Source organism: Prionailurus bengalensis, chromosome D1, assembly GCF_016509475.1.
Source record: "Prionailurus bengalensis isolate Pbe53 chromosome D1, Fcat_Pben_1.1_paternal_pri, whole genome shotgun sequence".
Classification (NCBI taxonomy): Eukaryota; Metazoa; Chordata; class Mammalia; order Carnivora; family Felidae; genus Prionailurus; species Prionailurus bengalensis.
This window is the reverse complement of record NC_057346.1, coordinates 7,963,385-7,970,421: the sequence shown is the minus strand read 5'-3', so window position 1 is coordinate 7,970,421 and position 7,037 is coordinate 7,963,385.

Below are 7,037 nucleotides of genomic sequence, written 5' to 3'. Positions count from 1 at the left end.
TAGAACAACTAGAGCAGTATGTGGATGGATTGTAGAAGAGAAGGCTAGAGGTAAGAAAGCTAATGAAGATTACTAACATGATTCAGGCAAGAGAGAACAGTAGCATTCTGTCATCCACAGAGTGGCTTTTTTTTTTTGTTTTTTGTTTGCAATTTTTTAAAGCTTATTTTGAGAGAGACAGAGAGAGCATGAGTGGGGGAGGAGCACAGAGAGGGAGACAGAGAGAATCCCAAGCAGGCTCTGCGCTGCTGGCACAGAGTCCGATGTGGGGCTTGAACTCACAAAACCCAGAGACATGACTTGAGCCGAAATCCAGTGGGACACTTAATGGACTGAGCCACCGAGGCGCCCCAGAGTGGCTTTGATTGAAAAGGAAGGATACTTTCCACAGGCACCTGCTGTCCAGATGGCCACAGGCTGCCCAATGGCCTTTGTCCTCCACACCATGGGTTTGGCTTTGGCTTCCTAAGTGTGCCCAAAGCAAAAGTAACAATCCCAATCCCCGTCACTTAAGCAAGAGAATATTTGTGACTTTCGACAAAAAGGACAAGCAGTTAAAATAGCAACATCGACTGAGGATGGGACATGAGCATCACCCTGGTGGATTCTTGAGGTTCCCTGAGCACTCCCATTTCTTCTGTGCGCCGTGTGGATCTCTTGGATTCCACAACAGACCGCAGGATTGGGCAGAACTTCAGAGGCTGGTGCTCTACGAGTGAAATGACGTAAGGGGCTCTTGGTGCTGACACTGGCGACCCGAGGATACTTCCCTAGGGTCCGGCGTATGGTTTCAGTAGAACTGGAAGGCTGTCCGAGTAGCTTCTGGCCACAGTCTAAGCACACAACAGAACTGCTGCTCAAATCACTAGATACTGAGGAAGAACAGAGGGAAACAACTGATTGATCTTGACGGAGCAGGAAAAGCAAAGAATGAGCAGCCTCCATTGCAACGTTGCTGTGTGCTACAAGCAGCATGTAAGATAACGTTAAGGGAGCTGAGGTGACAAACAGCGCCCAGAGAACAGAAAAGTCTAAGGAATTCAACAGTTTTAAGAGTTTTTTAAGATGTCTCATGCTTTTCAAGTTTGTAACCAGGATTATCTCCCTGGATGTAGAGATGGGTGTGTCACAGCACTTAAAACAGCAAATATCAAGCATGAGCCTCTGTGTGTGTGTGTGTGTGTGTGTGTGTGTGTGTGTGTGTGTGTGTGAAGTGAATGGATGATGCATGAAAAGTCATTAATAATCAATGTTGGACATAAAGCAGTCATTAGCAGTAAAGGAGAAATCACATTTGAGAAATACTTTGGCAACAGAAACAACTGTCAGTATGAGGAGAGGGGAAAAAATCAAATATGGATACGAGATTTGAAATTTGGGTAAATACTGAGATGCTGCCGCTGCTTAATGAAATGGGGAATATAAGAGGAGGAGATATTTGGAGGATTAGGGGTTAAGTTTGGTTTGGGATATGTTTGGGGGAAAATTAAAAGGAGATACCTAACGGGATTTAAATGAAAGGGTCTCTAGCTGTGGTATCAAATACAGTAGTCACTAGTGATGTGTGGCTACTAAAACTGAGATCGGTTCAAATGAAATAAAACTTAAAATTCAATTCAGGACACTAGTCACATTTCAAATGTCCAATAGCCACACGTGCCTAATGACTACTCCATCGCCAGGTTCAGAAAAAACTCCCATCATTGCAGAAATTACTATTGGGTACCACTGGTCTAGAACTCAGGAGAGAGAGAAAGACCAGAGATACAGATTTGGGAGTTATTGGAGCATTTGAAAGATTAATTTATTAATGGAGACAGAGGATCCCAGGAAGATTTTTATAGAAAGATAAGAAGGCCTGAAACAGGAATCTGAGAAGCCACAGCATTCAGGAAGAGAGACCAAGGATTCCACAAAAATGGCTGAGAAGCAAGTGATCGGAGAGGGAGAAGAACCATACAATTTGATCCCTAGCACGTGATGTTAGAGAGTTTCTGGAAGAGACCAGAACACTTGAGAGGCCTGGTAAGAGAAGACTAAGAAGTCAGTGCATTAGGCAGCTAGGAGATTGGTATGACCTTTCCCGAATATTTTCAACAGGAAGGCGGGGCCTGATGGCGAGAAAAAGGGTGAGGGAATAATGCACAGGGTCTGGTGTTCTTTTTCAAAGAGTTTTACCAGAAAACGGGAGTGATGGCACAGAGTGCAATGACTTGAGAGAACAGCAGTTGAGGTGAGAAATTTTTCTTAAGGAGGGAGCAGCTTAACCACATTTGTAGCCTGAAGAGAAGAAGCAATGGAAAAGAAGAAGTTCAAAATATTGAAGGGATGGGATAAATGATGGATGAATCCCTGGAGCAGGTGAGAGAAATGGGGATCAAAAGCATGGTTGGAAGGCAGAGGAACAGCTCTCTTTGAGGTCAGAGACAGGAAAGTTTGAAGGTGCATGGAAAGAAGTTCGGAACTGAGACAGCTGGGATTTTGCTGCATTTACTGCATATTCAAACCTGATGACTGAAATTTATGCGGGGCTGAAAAATGCCTCTGGATGTCCATTTAAGAAAGGTCTAACAGTTCAGCAGGGAGCCATCAGCTCTCCAACAATGGGCATAAATTTTAAGGACATCTCATTAACACCTGAAAGCCATTGATCTCTCTGTCCAGCAGCAAAGACGTGACCTCATTAACATTCAGGGGCTTCTGCTATCAGGGATGCAAGGAGCACAGATCAGGGCAAAAACGGTGTCTCCGCACTTTCAGTAGAGGAAAAAAAAGAATTTAAGGGAAAGCAAGCGCTCAATCAGAAATACTGTGTGCGCAAGCATGTGGATTGTGGCTATCCAGAGATCCTCCAAATGCAACAGCTGCTTGATTACAAATGATGGGCATAACTAGCTCTTCTTAATGTGCAGAGAAGTTAAATAAGGAAACAAAATCACAAAATTGCCCATGAGAAATTAGTCAGGCAGGAAGCGCTAACCTCCTCAGCCAGTAATTCAAAGTCCATTCTGGAAATCCAAATCAGGATCTTCTTCACTGCCAGAAATTTGGTTTCCGCCCACGGCACTCAACGGACATGACAGTTTCAGAGGTCACCAGTGAAGTGCTAAAGGTCAAATTCAGTCGCCCTTTCTCATTTCTCGTTTTTCTCAAAAAAACTCTTTTCTGTAACTCTGGCCACCATTAAATGCTGGTCTTTCATTTTGTTTTCCTGTGTCGTTTTGAAATCTGTCTGTCGGTGTCTGTTAGGCTCCACAACCCTGTATCTGACGGTTCTGTTTCTCCTCTTTTCTTGTAATTGCGGACTTCTCTACAACCTGAGTTATCCTTCTGTCTTCTCCTCAAACTCAGGCCCAAGGTAAAGGATAGGCTGGGGCAGGGAGTGGACAGAGCTGGCTTAATGACGATGGGCTTCCGGAACAAAGACAGAACTGAACTAAAACAACAGTGAGTAAGGGTAGTAATATACAAGGTATATTAGGTATACAATATGACAAAGCATATTATGATTAGTTTTTTGTTTTGTTTGTAAAAAATAGATACTAAATATTTTAGACCCAGAAGGCTAGTCTCTCTGGCCACTGTAGCATAAACGCAGTCAAAGATATACATAAACAAATGAGCATGGCTAGATTTCAATAAAACCTTATTTATAAAAACAGGCATTAGCCCACACACTGCACTTTACTGAACCTGATTCCAATGGGAGCTAATGAAGAGAAAAAATTACATCCAAGGCCTAAGTTATACACTAGGAGGCCATAAATGTATCAAGTGGATCTTGACCCAGTTGGGTGAATAGTGGGAGACGCTTTCTGAGAATCTACCAGGTAGCTCAAACTGGAACTTCTTCAAAAGAAAAAAGCTGAAAGAGGTACCGAGTTGATAAAGAACATCTCTCTTAGCCCAAATGTCCATTGACCGATGAATGGATAAAGGAGATGTGGGGTATATATGCCCCGGAATATTACTCACCCATCAAAAAGAATGAAACTTTGCCATTTGCCACAATGTGGATGGAATTAGAGTGTATAATGCCAAGTGAAATAAGTCAGTCAGAGAAAGACAAATATCATATGATTTCACTCATATGTGGAATTCAAGAAACAAAACAGATGAACATAGGGGAATTGGGGAAGAGGAGAGAGGGAAACAGACCACAAGAGACTCTTAACAACAGAGAACAAACTGAGGGTTGATGGAGGGAGGTGAGTGGGGGGTGGGCTGGATGGGTGATGGGCAGCACTTGTTACGATGAGCAATGGGTGTTGTATGTAAGGGATGAGTCGGCGAATTCTACTCCTAAAAGCAATATTGCGCTGTATGTTAACTGAAATTTGAATCGAAATCTATGTATGTATATGTATTTCAAATTCCAGCTTCTATGCTAAATACATGGAAACTAACACATTGTTGTTGAAGGAATATTTTTTTGTGTGGGGAAAAAAAAACCCAGAACATCTCTCTTATAGAAATGCATCTGTTCTAACTAATATGTCAGCCTTAGGTGACCCAGAGCCCACGCAGTGCAGTGCAAGGGACAGAACTCTGCATATGGATTCAGGGGACTCCAGAGCCCACAGCCTGTTAAGTCACTCTTCAGAGCGTGGGGTGCCCAATATGTAATCGTGACCTCCTAAGAGGAGCTTTTCAGGAAACTACACAAGCCAGAAGGAGCAAAACTTCCAGCATAATACCTAGCATAGAGCGTATACTTGCTAAAGATGGCTTTTTTATTATTTTTTTTCCATTTTATAAGGTTCTTAGGTGGATAAAAGAAAAATAAATAAAGCAGTTTAAGAAATCACATTCGAAATTGAAAAGCAGCATGCAGACAGCAGTTAACTATTCTTGCTCGTGTGCTAAGCCTGACCTGACCTCTTTCCTAAGCTCTAAGGAGTTACTACCTTAAGTGCTGGCTGTCCACAGCCTCCCATTACTCCCATCCAGCCTTCAAAACTACTCACATGGAGCCCTGTCCCCAGGATACAGTCTCAAATAGTATTCGGTGAATAGAACGGAGTTAAACAAAAGAATCGTAACCACGTGCGGCGATGGAGGTTAACTTCCTGTGGTAGCCATTTTGTGTTAGATTCATATACCAAATCATCATGCGGAACACCTCATACCAACACAATGCGCGTGTCACTTATGTCTCGCTTTGAAAAGAGAAACGGGTATCATGCTTTACGGCTCGATGGGGAAACTTAATGAGAAAGATGATTTTTTTCCACAAGCTTTCTGGTCATACATGGTCCCTTGTGAGTTGGCTGTTCTTGGACGTGGCCCTTCTTACTGGTTTGGAAGACGTGTACGTGGATTAAAGATATTGACTTTTTACTATGTCACGTTACAAGATACACATATTTTCCTTATTAAAAAGAAAAATAACAAATAACAGGGTGGACCACCAGTCTTCTGTCAACACCCTCAAAGGCCATCAAATTCTGTGGCCATCATTCAGGCCATTAAATTAGGAGTTGGGGAGGGGGTTGGGGGGGGGCTCAGTCCATTAGGCATCCGCCTCCTGACTTCAGCTCGGGTCATGACCTCAAGGGTCGTGGAATCAAGTGTGGCATTGGGCTCTCTGCTGCGCATGGAGCCCGCTTCACATGCTCTCTCTTTCTGCCCCTCCCCCACTCAGGTTCAGTCTCCCTCTTTCTCTCAAAAAATAAACAATCCAAAATATTTTAAAAAAAATTTTTTAAATCAAAATTACCCCAACAGGTTTGCCAGTCAAAAACCTACAAGAACGCACATTATTAATGTTTTGATGTATGTCTTTCCAGGCTTTCTCTATGCACACGCACACACCTACTTTTTGAGACACACACAGTGAACTGGGTTGCTCCCGGATGATGACCTGCTCCTTCTTATCCTTTTGTCAGTTAATAAATATCCTGCAAAGACATGGTTTTTTTAAATCTCAGAATAGTCCTTTGAATTGGTGGATCATAATGTACTTTGCCATTCCTCTATTATAAAGCTAAATTTTATAAAACTAAATTTATAACTACGTTCAAAAAAAAAACTGTTCTAACTGTAATGCCATGAGCTATTCCAATAATAATTATGCCTTATTTGGAAAGAACAACAGCAAACACTGAAACACACACTGCTTCTGTTCTCTCCTAAATATCTAAATCTCTGCCACTGCAATTATTTTGAAACCTTGTGGTCGCGCAGTTGGGAAAAGGCAATGAAAGGCACAATGCCTTTGTGGGTCTCCTTCTCTCTTTCCCCACCTTCTGAGACTTTGAACTTGCGGGCTCCTTCCCTCTTCTGACAGGCATTATGCGAGCTAAGTTAAACTCTGAGTCCAGAGCTGAGTGGAATGAGGTCTGTAAAGAAAAATGTCAAATATCTCTGTGGCATGTCTTTGTTATCAGCAGAGCTGTGCAAAATCCATGTAGAATGACTACCTCATAAAACTTAGTTAACTGCAAACATCCCTTGTCCTAGCTGCCAGACAGCACAAACCTTCAGTTTTAACCTTGCTAATGATTTAGAGAACGTATATGGGGCACGCTTTGCCAATTTCATTTGACCTCCCGATCAAAATGTCTTTGGAGGCTCTGGGAAAAGACAAGTCCATTTTATTTGCAAAACCGGTTAGGTTTCACGTCATTCCATTTTAATAAGTGTCGTTGAGAACCTCCTACTTGCCAGGTGCTCACTCAGTGCTGTGAGGAGGAAGAAGAAAATTCAAAGATGAAAGAGACAGGTCTTTCTGCCCTTGAAGAATTTAAAACCTACTAGAAAGCAGTAAGATGTGTCAACAAATAGCTCTAATTCTAGGCAGAATGAAATAAAGCTAAGCAAGGGAACATATATTATGCCTGGTGGCTGCAAAAGGAAAAATGGAAAACATTTAAGCAAGAAGAGGTCACATCTGAGGTAAGCCTTGAAGGATGTCTAGGCTTTTAATAAGGGGAAAAGAAAAAGACAGCAAAATCATTAATGAGTTTCTGCTAGGCATTTTCACTTATGAACAAGAGATTATACTCAGGACTTCTGGGAACACTGCTTTATTTAAT